The sequence below is a fragment of the Panthera onca genome, chromosome C1, assembly GCF_046562875.1.
Source record: "Panthera onca isolate mPanOnc1 chromosome C1, mPanOnc1 haplotype 2, whole genome shotgun sequence".
Taxonomy (NCBI): domain Eukaryota; kingdom Metazoa; phylum Chordata; class Mammalia; order Carnivora; family Felidae; genus Panthera; species Panthera onca.
Genome location: NC_138346.1, coordinates 217820493 through 217833181, shown reverse-complemented (window position 1 = coordinate 217833181; position 12689 = coordinate 217820493). Strand labels below are relative to the sequence as shown.

At 60.2% G+C, this 12689-nt stretch overlaps 1 long non-coding RNA gene across 1 annotated transcript in view; it reads right to left on the bottom strand.

Annotated features, from left to right (window-relative positions):
- Positions 1-606: 606 nt before the first annotated feature.
- LOC132672481 (uncharacterized) overlaps positions 607-12689 on the bottom strand; it is a 41798-nt gene continuing 29715 nt past the window's right edge. Inside the window, exons 2-3 of the long non-coding RNA XR_009607533.3 lie at positions 2753-2897; positions 607-1009 (exon numbers count right to left, since the gene is read on the bottom strand). This is a non-coding gene — a long non-coding RNA (uncharacterized LOC132672481). The remainder of the gene's footprint in view (positions 1010-2752; positions 2898-12689) is intronic.

Here is a 12689-nt window from a genome sequence, read left to right as displayed (position 1 = left end):
CACGCTGGGGAAGCATGGGTACCACCCACACCCATCGCAGACGGGGTCCTACAGCTCACCGCTGGCAAGGGGCAAGTCTGGATTCGAACTCGGGCCCTCCTGGCAAAAACCATGTTCCTTCTACCTTGTGCTCCAGGGCCTGCTGGGTCAGGACCTCCAGCCCCAAGCTCCCTCATCGGAGTCAATCAACACACAGCAGAGGGGCACCCCCCACCAGGGCCACCTCACCACGGCAAGTCAGACTGGCGAGGACCATCTCGGGAGGCATGGAAGGCCCGGAGCCAGGCCCTGGAGGGAAACTGACCAGGAGAGAAAAGCCAGTCACTTAGGACTACGCACTTACTAGGCAACCAATTTGCAGAGTCTGTCCTTAACTTGTGCCACAGGCAAGGTCTGCGTGGGCAATTTGGGTCCATCAGCCTTTAAATTATAGAGGGCCGCATCCCTCCGTCAGGCCAGCCGCAGAGCCGAGACGGAGTGGCTCCGGACTGAGTGACAGCTGCAATGAATGCATTCCTGCCAGGAAAATAGCATTACCACGCGGAGGTGCTCTGGAAAGTACTGAACTTCAGGAAGAAATAAAATAAAAATAAAATGGCTCAGGTGCTCCCAGGTGCTCCGTCATTATTGCCAGATGCAGCGGGGAGAAAAGGAGGCCCATTATCAAATAAATATCTCACCGTCCTTGGCAGAGAACGGCACTCACTGCATCACAGCCCGTCAGCGGCTGGCTGGTCACAGAGCGCCGTCTGGCTCAAGTGGGGAATCTTTGCCCAGCAAGGAAAGCCCTCGGGGGCATCTTGGGTGGCTTCTCATTCACAGTTGGGGAAACTGAGGCCAAAGCTGTGCAGCAGGTCAGGGGAGCGGACCAGAAGACGTCCAAATGCGGAAGCACAGGACAGTACCTGAAGCACGACAGACACACGACGGGTTCCCCAGGGCCGGCTCCCGGGCCCTGCTTGGGGACCCAGACGACTGCTGTGTAGCCTGTGTAGGACATGCCCACGACCTTGAGGAGTAAGGAAGGGCAGGTTAACACCAGGGTAGCCCTCAGACATCAGCCAGTGACTCGCCCTCCCCCACTGCTGATGCTGGGAAGCCTCCAGTGACGGGCTGAGCTCTGATCTTGTCCTGGTCTCCCTGCCCCTCTGTTCCCCCGTGTCCAGCCCCCTGTGCCCGTGCCTCTCCTAGCAAATAGGAACCATCTGAGGCCCCCATCCTGCTCTTTCTCTCTGTCCCAGGTTCTGGGAACCACAGGGTGAGTTCAGGAAGGGCAGGAGTGCTCTCCTCGCTCATGGCTGCATCTCAGACCCCAAGCAGTAGCTGTCGTGTAGCAGGTGCTTCGCAAACTCGTCAAGTGCACAGATGGGGGCCGGGATCCAACCACAGACCAGACTTCGGATCAAATACGACAGTGGTTCCCACGTCCACATCTGTGTGACGTTCTTGCCTTCCCCCGGAATGCCCTCGTCACCCTCTGCACCGAACACTGGCAATCAGAGGACTACGTCCACGTGCCCACCAGGCCAGCAGCCAGGCTGTGAGCCTCGACCATCCCCCACAGCTGGCTTGTCCTACCGCACGCCCGGAGGAGGTCCCCTCCAAGTGTGCAACTCTCACACTTCAAAACTTAGAGTGGAAGCGAGGAAGAGCCAGGTGCAGGAGGGGTCAGCGGGACCCAAGCATGTCCCCAAAGTCACACCCCAGGTAACTTTGGGCAGCCACTTTATTTCCTGAGCCCAGGACCTTCAGCTACAATGCGGCGGAGGTAACGGTCCCATCTCGAAGGAGTCGAGTGGGAGAGAAAGAAGGGCGTGCACATCTACATCTAGGGGCACTTGGGACTTGTGTGCAGGGGGCCCCCTTATCACCGAGGGCTTGAATCAATCCCTGATGCTCTGACTCCCCACCCAGCCCCCAGAGCGTCCCGATCCGCCGCTCCCGGGCGTCTGTGCAAAGGGCTTTGATTCCGGAAGCACACGTCTTGCGTTTGGCCTCTTGCCTCACTCCCTCCGTGGATTTCTGTCCCCACCCTCATCACACACTGCTCCTCTCAGCGATGTTTTACAAGTGCCTTTTCCAGAGCTGAACACACACAGACAACATCCGGGGCCTGGGCGGTGCGTAACCACACGTACCAGTGCAACAGAGAAGTTCTAAGATGAACCGCAGGCTTCCGAGGTCAGGAAAGCTTCCGAAAGAGCATTTTCAACTCACTTCCCTGACTCCGGGTTGGCTACCATTCACCGGCACCCAGCCTGGGGCAGTGAAATGACAGCTCCAAGTCACGAGAAGACCGCAAAACGGGAGGAACAGCCCTTTGATCTGCCTCGGGTGGGAGGCCCGTGGCCAGCCAGAGGCAGGAGGAAGACAGGCCAGGGCAGAGAGGGCTCCGGGTTCTGGGGGCCACCGCCAGGCGGACGTGAGCCCGGCTGCTGGCCACACAGCTGTATCCAGACGCCCGGCCCCCTGCGGTCTCGCGCTCCGTGAGCGCTCAGGGGAAGCTGGGGTCTGGAGACCACTGCCCTGGGACTCAGAACACTGGAGGTCAGACTGACCTTCACCCGCTGGGCCACCCTGGAAGCCAGGGAGAAGGTTCCGGTCCATTCGACCTCTGGGAAGTCCCAGGAGTCCTCGCTCACTCACCTCTCTCTCCCCCCACCCACTCCCACCCAGCCCCTGCGGGAAACACTTTCTTCCCAGACTGACCCTCATCCCCAGGACTCCTGGCAGGGCCCGGCCTCGGACTGACCCGGGAACGGTGGGGCCTGGACGGCAGGGCATCAGCACAGGATGATCCTATGGGCTCTTCCCCAGGCGGCCTCTCTGGCGGTGTGCTAAGGGTCCCCAGGATTTGTTTCCATCAGGTACGGTAGGACACACAGACTCGAAAGTGACTGCCATGAAGGAAGAAACTGATTACGATCACAGATCCCAGAGGGGAAGCACACCACAAGGGGCACCCGGGGAAGCAGCAGGGCCAGCCTAGAGCAGGAGGCAGAGAGTGTGTGAGCAAAAGCCTTTACTGTGGTTTCCGTGCGGGAGGGAACAGGGAAGCAGGCTTCAGACTGGCTAGTTTGAATAATTTCAGAGGGTTCTGGGGCCCAGGGGCTGCTTCTGGCCATCTGTACCTGCCCTGGGGTGACTGGGCCAGGTCAGATAAAGAAAGTGCTTGGTAGGGTTGGGGCAGGAGGTCTGGGCTCTGAGTTAGATGCTTTGCATTTGAAAGGCACCCTCGGACTGAGTTGTTCACTATCTCTGGTAACTGGAGAACCTGGGAGGGGCAGTGCCCCAGGGCCAGCAAGGCCCCAGCACTCAAAGCCTCAGAATACAGAAAATAAAAGACAAGGTTGAAATCAGCCCAGGGAGGTCCTAGGGCCACCAATGACCTATATACAGTGGCTTTTATGCAAGAAGTTTCCCCATCTTCCAGGCAGACATGAGATGCAGGCTGGATTTCAGCACCTGTTCACCAAATAGACCCAAGCAACCTTGGACAGTGCACAACCAGAACAACTGTTCGGAGGCCCTTCGGAGGCCTTCGATGCCCAGGGCCTAACCCAACCAAGCCAGGGCCAGCCCAACCATCATTGAGGGACAAATGTCTTCACTGCTCTGAAAGCACCAGCAGGGACAGATCACCCCTAACCAGCTTGCGTCCTATTGGCTCATGCTCTGTACACAAGTCTAAAACTTCCAAACAAGGCAAAGCTATGTTTTAAAACCCTTTGGGGCTAAACATCCTGCTCGTAAAGTATCAGTGGCGATGGACACCATCAGAGGGGAGTCAGTGATCTCTCAAGAGAAGCGACATGTTCTGGAACCTGCTCAGAGTCCTGCCTGCCCCTCCCCAGCGGTGCCTGGCCAGGCCTGGACCTTTTCTGGGGCTCCTGCAGGTGAACCCCATCTTTGAGCCTCTTTCTCCAGACGAGGAGGACATTCCTTGGAGAAAGCAGCAGTCCCCATTGGAAACTGAAGAATAAACCTTCTTCCTTCGGTTTTCCTCGGCAAAGACCGGCCGGAAGGGCTCTTTTGGGCGTGACAGCGTGTGGTGTGGCCCAGTGGTCAGGGTGGAAGGTTCTGCTCCTGCAGGGAATTTTTCTTTTTCCAGCGAAAGAATAAAATGAAGTGATGTCCTAACCTTGGGCTGTAGCATCTTTTGTGAAAGGCAATTTCAAAGCAGAAAGGGCAGCCCAAAAGAGAACCCTGTTTCTAAAACCGGGTCCCACAGAAGAGTTAGCCGCCAGGAGAGAGCTTGGACCGGCGAGGCCAGCAGTGGGTTGTGGGGCGATCGGGATGTGTAAACGGGGCCTCTGGATTTTGTTTAGTTCTGCTCTTTTTTGGACCATGGCTGCTGGAAGCCCTGCCTGGATGTGGCCACCCTGTGACGGCCAGCTCGAGGGACCACCCCCCCCACCCACCAACCCAAGCCCAGCCCTGCAGAAGGCTCAGAGCCCAGCAGCCCTGTCTCTGCACCTCCTGCCTCCTGCAGCCACAGGAATAGCACCTCATCTCCCAAAGGCGGGGAGAATGCAGGCAGCTCTCCCTGCAGAAGGGGTGAGACCCCCCCGCCAAGGCTGGGTTGTCCTGGTCCAAATCCACAGCGTGGGGTTTCCTGAGCAAACAGTCCCCGGACCAAAGCCAAACAGTCTCTGTAATAAGCCATGTTTTCAAACACGAATTTTAAAAACATAACTGGTGAAGTTGCTAGAGACTCTCAGAAGTGAGCAGGCCCCTGAGAGTCTCCTGGTCCTACAGCCTGTTTCTGTGATGGCGCAGGGCCAGCTGGGAGAGAGCTCCCTCCAGGGTCACTTCGGCAGCAAGCCTCAGGCCGTTGCCAAGAGAGCTACAGCTGTCTTCTCAGTGAGGACGAGGGAGAGGCAGTTTCTTGGCTCAGGACGTTCAGCAACACCTCCTTCAGGAAGCCCACCCTGACTTCCCTCCTCCACGAGACAGGGGCCCTGCCAGGGCTCTCAGAGCACCTGGACACGTCGCCCAACACCCACCCTCTTCACACACCCAGGGTCTGTCTTCAGCCCACTTGGAGCAAGATGGGTACGGAAGCTAATGCCCCACTGAACTGTAAGTGTCTGGGCGAAGACGGCCTTTGCCACTGCGTGCCCAGAACTTGGCGAGGTGCCCGCCATCGTTAGGGCTGAAATAATAAATGTCACAGATCTAACCAGAATAGCCGGCATGGCCTGCAGGCTCGGGGCCAGCACGTGCACACCCTTTACTTGCCTGAGCCCCAAGAGGCTGCTGTTCTGCGCCCGGGTGGTGGTGATGGAGCACTTCAATGGGTTAAAATCACTGATCCAACGTCACCTCACTGCTCAGGGACAGAGGCTGTCGGATCCCAGGGCCTCCCCGCAACGCTGTGGTGAGCTCAGCCCCGGGAGGGGTGAGGGAAGGACATTCAGTCCGTGCAAACACAGAGTCCTGGGATCAGAAGCAGCAGCCCAGTCGGGCAGCCCAGCGTGGCACAGAGAGGTCACATCCCACCCTGGCCCCTGACCTCGCCGCTCTCAGGAGGGCATACCGCTAAGCGGCCGTGAGGGGAAACCTGGGATCCCTGGAGACCCGCCCAAGCCTGGGGAAGTGGAGGCAGGGGCCAGAGGCTGTAGCAGATGGGTGGAGTGGGTGCAGCCCGGGTGTTTCCAGGAGGGAAGAACAAACCCAGAAACCGCCCCCCACACACCAGCTGCCCCCCATCCGTGTCCTCGCTTTGTGCCGGCCAGGCATCCAGAGTGTCCTGCCACGGTGTGTTTGGGTGGACTGATTAAGTTTCATTAAATGTATTTAACAATTAATGCAGGACCACTGAAATCATGACGATCAAATCTAAGTTAAATGACGTCTGAAATTTCACTCTCCGGTCTAGAATGGCTACAGGCGTCTCTGTCGGATCGGCCTGAAGAGGTGTTTCAGTGCAAACAGTGAGCCGGGGTGGGCCGGGGCGGGGACAGCGGTAGACCCAGGGGCGGAAGTGCAGGAGGCACGTTCGTCCAGTGGGCGTGGGTCTTTCTTGGTTCGTGGCCCTGCACGGTGTGTCTGCTGCCATCCATTCCCTGCCCGGTTCCCTCCACCTCCCTTTTGACAACAGCTCTGTGGCCACCTGCCCCTGTCCTAGACAGCAGGGGTCGCTTGGGGACACGCCCACCCTGGCTGCAGACATGTGCGTTTCTCTGGCCACAGTGGGTGGCCCCGTGATGGGCACGTGATCCCAGCTGAGCCTGCGGACGCCTCGGGATTGCAGGGCCCGAGGGGAGAGAGGCCGGGAGGGCATGGCTGGAGCCGCGGCAGCCACCATGCCACCACGAGGGCACAGCCGAGGAGACGATGGAGAAGGGGCAGGAAGAACAGGAAAGGGAGAAGGTGGCCCTGGGGGACTCTGTGTGAGCCCTGCATGAAGGCCCCTCTTCCACCAGGTGGTGGGTTTTTTGTCACTGGCAACTAACAACGACAGATGTCCCAGCCAGGACTCCACGGGTAGAAACTGTCTCCTCTCCCTATCGGCAAGAACTAAAGACGTGTCTCACGTACTTTTAAAGGAGTTTTAAGGCAGTTTGCTCCGAGATGTATTTTGCTGTATTTCATCGCCCTTCTTGAGATGCAAACAGTCTGTAGGCACAGGGCCAGCCCAGTGCTGGGACCCGGCCCAGCCCGGCTCTACCAGGAGGGAATGTGAGGAGGAGCGGACTGGGCTCCAGGCTTGCTTGTCTTCATCTGCGTGCACCAAGCAGGGCCCAGAGACAAGAGGGACATTTGCTAGGGAGCCCCTCTTGAAGCCTGTGCCCTGGGCGGCTGGCTCAGCTGACGCTGGCCCAGCCCTGGTACAGACCACGCCCTCCACACAGCGGAGTCGGGCCACAGGCCACGAGCGAGTGCCGGAAACCGTTGACCCCAAACTTCAGCTCTAAGCGGCCCACCCCCTGCTGGCACCAGGCAGCTTCCTCGCCTCTCAGGGCTTTGCTTTTTCCGTCTGTGCATGAAAGATGTGATGAGGGGACTCCCCCGGGAAGAGGAGGGCTGGGCCAGCCCTAAGCTGTATGATTCTTCTGCGTGCTTCTGGCAGCAAAGTGGTTCTGGAGACCACCCCCCCACACCCCCACCAGCGCCTGGTCAGCCCACAGGAGCCCCAGCCCTCCTCAGCGGCCAGCGAAGCTGGACCACAGCCGCCCGCTCCCCTGTGACCTGCAAGACGGGACACGCTTTCTGCCCTGTGGGTCCCCGGGGATGCCTGTGCTGAACAGGGGCGGACAGTTCCTGGCACTGAACCAAACAGCCATCCTCCGCCAAGGCACCGGGGGCACACGGCCCCTGAGGTAGCTTCAGGCTGGCGAGGGAGGCCGTGGCTTCCCGTCCGAGCTCAGGGTCACAGAGCTGTCCCCCTCTGTCCGCAGGGCTGATGCCCTGGCGAACTGCTTCACAGCCCAGATGCTCCAGGAGCAGCAGCCAAGTCCTCCCCGAGCACAGCAGCATGTCAGACGCCCCAGGTTCCCGGGGAAACACAGGACACCCGACTCAGTGTGCGGGCCCGGGTCAGCCTGCGGGCTCTGCTTCCAGGAGCAGAGAGACCCCCCCACCCTCCTCTCCCTCATCCCATAGCCTCCAGCGCTGAGCCTAGAGCGGGACCTGGCGTGGAGAGAGGAGACAGAAAGAGAGACCCTGACTGAGAAATCCCTAGGTCTCCCCCATCGCTGCGGCCCGCCCAGGTCATCAGTGGGCGCTCCCCTGCTCTGTCCACACCAACATTGCCCCGCTCTGCGAAGCCTTCACTGGGGGTCTGCCACACCCCCACCACCATCCTGGAGCACGGGGTCCGGGTCCTGGTGTCGACAGCCGCCCAGTCCAAAGCCCAGCCCTGCCTCCTCCTACGGAAAATGGCAACGACTGTAGGGTCGTCAACTCATGCGAGCCTTGCGGTGACACAGGCACTCAGCAGGGAGCCTGGAACGGAGAAGGCGTCAGCAAAGGTGAGCAGCCGTGGACGAGGGTCTCTGTGAGGGGTCATGACTGCAGGGGGACACGGGCTCGCACCCGACACCTGCCGCACCCGGGTGCTGGAGGAACCGCCTCCCCCCCCCCCCCCCCCCGCCCCGGGGAACGGTTGACGCCTCGGGTGGGGTAAGTCTCTGCTGCGGGGACTGGACGTCCAGCAGCATCGCCTGCCTCCGCCCCCCGGAACACCACCCACCTCACAACCCAAGTGTCTCTGGACACTGACAACCGTCCCCAGCGGGTGGAGAAGCACAGCATTAGCGAAAGGAAAAGCGGAAGGCTTCTTTCCCAAAGAAAGGGAAGGAAAATAAAGGATGGGCTTTCGCCCCCTCAACAAACGGTTACTCGACAACTCTATGGCTCCGGGTGCCGGGACGCGTGGCTCACAGCCCAGCAATCTTCGTCCGCGGCACGAGAGGGGCTCAGGTGAGCCCGGGGACCGACTGCGTCAACCCTCCAAACACACCGTCCTCTCGAACAGGACATACAAGCCGCCTCCCCTTCGAAGTCCCCCTCCAGAGGAGACTTTCCAGAGCCCGTTAAGACCTGCCCTGTGGGGGCCTTGGGACCCGTCCCCGGAGCGTCCTTCGAGAGGGCCCGAGGGAGGGACGGCATGTGAGGACAGCGTGGCAAGTAGGGGCCCTGTGCTGTTAATTAAAACCTGAAAATGGAGCCTTAGGATTTAATTTACAATCCGAGCGGAGTTCTTCCTCGCACAGCCACAATCCCTCATTAACAGCCAGAAACGGAGCTGACGTTACACAAACTATGAGCAATAACGCAGAACGAGCATCTCTCTCGTTCCTGAGAGCCACAGTCTCTCCGACTGCCCGTCACAGTCACCTGTCCCACCTCGACAGGGAGGTGGGCGAGAGCTGGGGTCCTGGAGGCCGGAGACAGGTGCCAAGAGCAGGTCAGCATCAGGAGTCACAACGTGACTGCACACTGACGGACTCCCCCACGTCCGCCAGTGGGCCCTCCCCCCCCCTCCCATTCAGGCCTTGATGGACTCCCCCACGTCCGCCAGCGGGCCCCCTCCTCCCACTCCCCCTACTCAGGCCCTCCAGGAAGTCAACACTCGTCCAAGGTCACACGGTCCAGAAGTAAGCGGCAGGCTAGGATTCAGTCCACACCGTGTCTACCCGGCCCCCAGAGGCCCTACCCTGGGCTGTGTCTACCCAGTCCCAGGCCGTGGTCAGGGGCCCTCGTGCATCAGACCGAACTGCTTGGGGGGGGGGGGGGGGAGGGAAGCTTAGTGAAAACCAGGCTGCCCTACAGAATGGCATCTCTAGAGTGGGACTGAGAAGTGCCCGCATCTCAGCTGATAAGCATCCCCGAGTCCGAAAGCCCCTGTTCTCTTCTGCGCACAAGCCACGGAGACCCGGGTTTGAGGGGGGTCCTGCCACCCGGGCTCTGCCTCACCCAGCCCTGCGGCAAGAAGATGAAGCCACAGCCTCTGCTGTGGGAGCCAGAGCCCTGGCCGTGCCCTGGGGGCCCAGACTCGGGGTGGGGGCGCCCGCACAGGCCCCTGCTGCCCGGCTCCAGCCCTCCTGGTAGCAAGGCCAGTGGGGACTCTGTATTATTACATTATCTGCTGGATCCCCGTGCCTAGGAGAGCAGCTGTCCCATAGGACGTGCTCAAAAATGACTGGAGACAGGGAAGGAGAGGGAGGGAGACACGGAGTCGGGGAAAGAGGGGGGAAGCGAGGGCAGGAGTCATGGCGAGCTGGTCCTGACGATGGACACTGGGGCTCTTCAGCCACACCCCAGAGTCCCGGAAAGTGCCACCCAGAAGCCATTAGCTCTTTCCCGCACCGACTGGCACACTGGGAACAACTGGGAGCAAGGTGTCGAGTGAGCGAGTGGGGGAAGGGAGGAACCGTGAGTGGGGCATCGCCCACCGTCACGGACAGCTTGCAGGTGCAGGGCTCCAGGTGACGCCCCGACCGGAGACGGCCACCGGCCCCGGCACTGCCTGTGTCACTGCACAGAAAGGACACACACAGGGTGCCCAGCACACCTGAGGAGGGAGGGAACAGGCGCTGAGAACCGAGGTATCTTGTCTGAGAGCCAGCTTCCAGGAAGCGGGGGAGGCAGGATGATCCCACAAGCTCTCCCGGGTCCCCAAAGGGCTGAGGACCCCAGGACAGCTCTCCAGCCCCCGGGAGCTGGCCTCTGCTGTCGCCTCCCACCCGGACCCGGACAGGCCCTGGGCCGCTGGCCTCGCTGTGGGGTGAACGCGCCCTCCAGCCACCATCTCAGCTGCAGGGACCACATTCTGCAGAGGCGTCTTGGGTCGTCACGTAACCTTATGAAGCTTTTCCTCAGGCATTAAAGGTTGCCCGCACCCACCCCCTGCTCACGGGGCCGCACCCCACATGCACAGGCTGAATAATTAACGGGAGAACAAAGTTCCTGAGCAGAGAGCTGTGTGACCTTCTCCAGGAAGACAAGGCCCCTGGGAGCCCCCGCCTCTCCTCCCCCCTACAGCAGAGCAGCCTGGGGCTGGCACCAGACACAGAGAGCACCCCACTCTGTGCCTCCCAGGATGCGGTCTGGTTCCCTGAACACGTGTTTGTCTAGGGACTGAGTTCTCACTGGAATGCTTTCTGGTGGCTTTGGTCTGGGGTTTCAGGAAGACGAAGATACTTTGTAAAAAGCTAACTGTCAGACTCCTTCCTGCCTCTCCTTGCAGAGGGGTGGGGGCCGTGCTGGCTCTCTGTCTCCTGTCCTGCCCTCCAGTCGGGGAAGGAGTTTCCCAGGCCCTTGTCTGCTCTGGCCAGCCCGCAGAACCGGATCCCAGAACCTCTCTCGTGCCTGGAGGCGTCCAGAAATCCCCAGATGTCGGCAAGTCCCTGCGGCCTCCGTCCTCGGTCTCCTACCAGCTCCGAGTGCTGGTGTCCACTGACCTCTCCACCACCCCGCTCTCCTCTCCCCTCTCAGGACGGAGCCCCCACCAGGTTCCACACACTCGACTTGTTTCTGCCGAGGGCGTTCATGTCCAGAGTGGATGAGAGCAACCAGCTGGCAGGAGCAGCACAAGCCCTCTGGCTGTCCAACCACTTCTCAGAGGCTGGGCTTCCTGGACGATTCTCCTGGGTAACAGATTAGAAGCACCCACCCATCCAACAGGACCAAGGAAGTTTCCAGCACAAAGCGTGACCCCATGCATTAGCTTTAGAGGCCCAAGTGGCGACAGCCAGCTTTATCACAGCACCTGAACCTGCCGGCGGGCACAAGAAACACACCAGAAGGCCCGCGGCATCCTTCGCTAAGGTGCTGAGGCCCCGGGCCGGCTCTGGCCGTAGAGGACCCCGGAGACGTCACCCCCCCCCTTGGGGAGCACCGCCCAGGGTTCAGCTCCCTGCAGGCTGGAGGGTGCCAAGCAGATGGTGGCAGTGAGTCGCTGGTCCCCAAACTCCCCTGGCCCTGCGAGGATCCCCAGCTCTCGGGTCGTTCCCAGGCCTCTAGGAAGGATCCCAGTCACGTCAGGCCTGACAAGTAACACCTGTGGGCTTGAGGGGACACGGCTGGGCAGGTGTGACCACACCATCCTTCGTGCGCTCCCTCCCCCTCCCCCCACCCCGGGTCCTGCCTTGGGAGAGACCCTCATGGAGGGAGACCCTCTCTGACACCCCAGCGGACCTCCAAGAGAGCGGCCACAGCCCCGACGGCCAGGTCCCCGCTGCACCTGACTGCCCTGCCCCCCCCGGCACCCAGCTGCCTCCCTTTAATAAGCAAGTGGCCCGCCATCTCCTGCTCCTTCACGGCCCAGCAGAGTCTCCTCTGTGTCTATCAGCCTCGTGGCTGAAGGCCTCTGCGTGATCGGGCTCTTTCCACAGGCTGAAGCAATTTACCTGAATAATTTATTGCGGCACAAAGGCGGAGGGAAATTTGGAATCCTGAGCGGCCTCTTCAGAACCACTGCCACTTCGTAGCATCCCCGGGAGTCCCAGCACTTTGCCAGGCTGGGGGCGGGGGCGGGGGCTGGGGATGCTCTCCCTGGAGCCCACCCCCCACTGCCCACTGGTCTCCAATGACTTCACTCTAAAGCAAAGGTTATGCTGGAAATTAATTCAAATGTGCTGTCCAAACAGTTATGTAAGCAGCTTACTCTTAAAGACCTGGACCAGAGACGCACCCCGGCGAAGGCTTACATAAGCTCGGGGACAATGAGCCGCTGGGATGGACGGTCCTCAGTGCAGCTGTCGGGAGGCAGAGCCGGGCACTGGGAGCACTGGCCAAGCAGGAGCAGGGCCACACAGGGCCCCCACCAGGTCCCGCTGCCCACCCGCAGGCTCAGAGACCAGAAACAGGCAGGGTGTGAGCAGCAAGCTGAACGGGAACCCACCGGAGGCCTCCAGGCTTCAGGAGCCATGCTCTGCCCTCCACCTGCCCTCAAAGCTCCAGCCCCTGGAGCTGCTTTTCCTCAACAGAGAACCTCCCACAGCACATTTTCACCCTGTATGGGAACTTCCTTCCCACTACTTTGCATGCTTGCCCTTGATTTCCTCCTGGTAGAACCAGGCAGAACTCCTCAGAAACTGTCTTATTCATCATTTCCAGCACATAGTAGGTGCAGAAAAACAGTTACTGAGAAGAGCAAAGCAAACAACCACTACCCATTTGATCAACCTACCTACCAATCAAAGAAATGGAAATTAAAATAAGATTCCTTTTCACCTTTT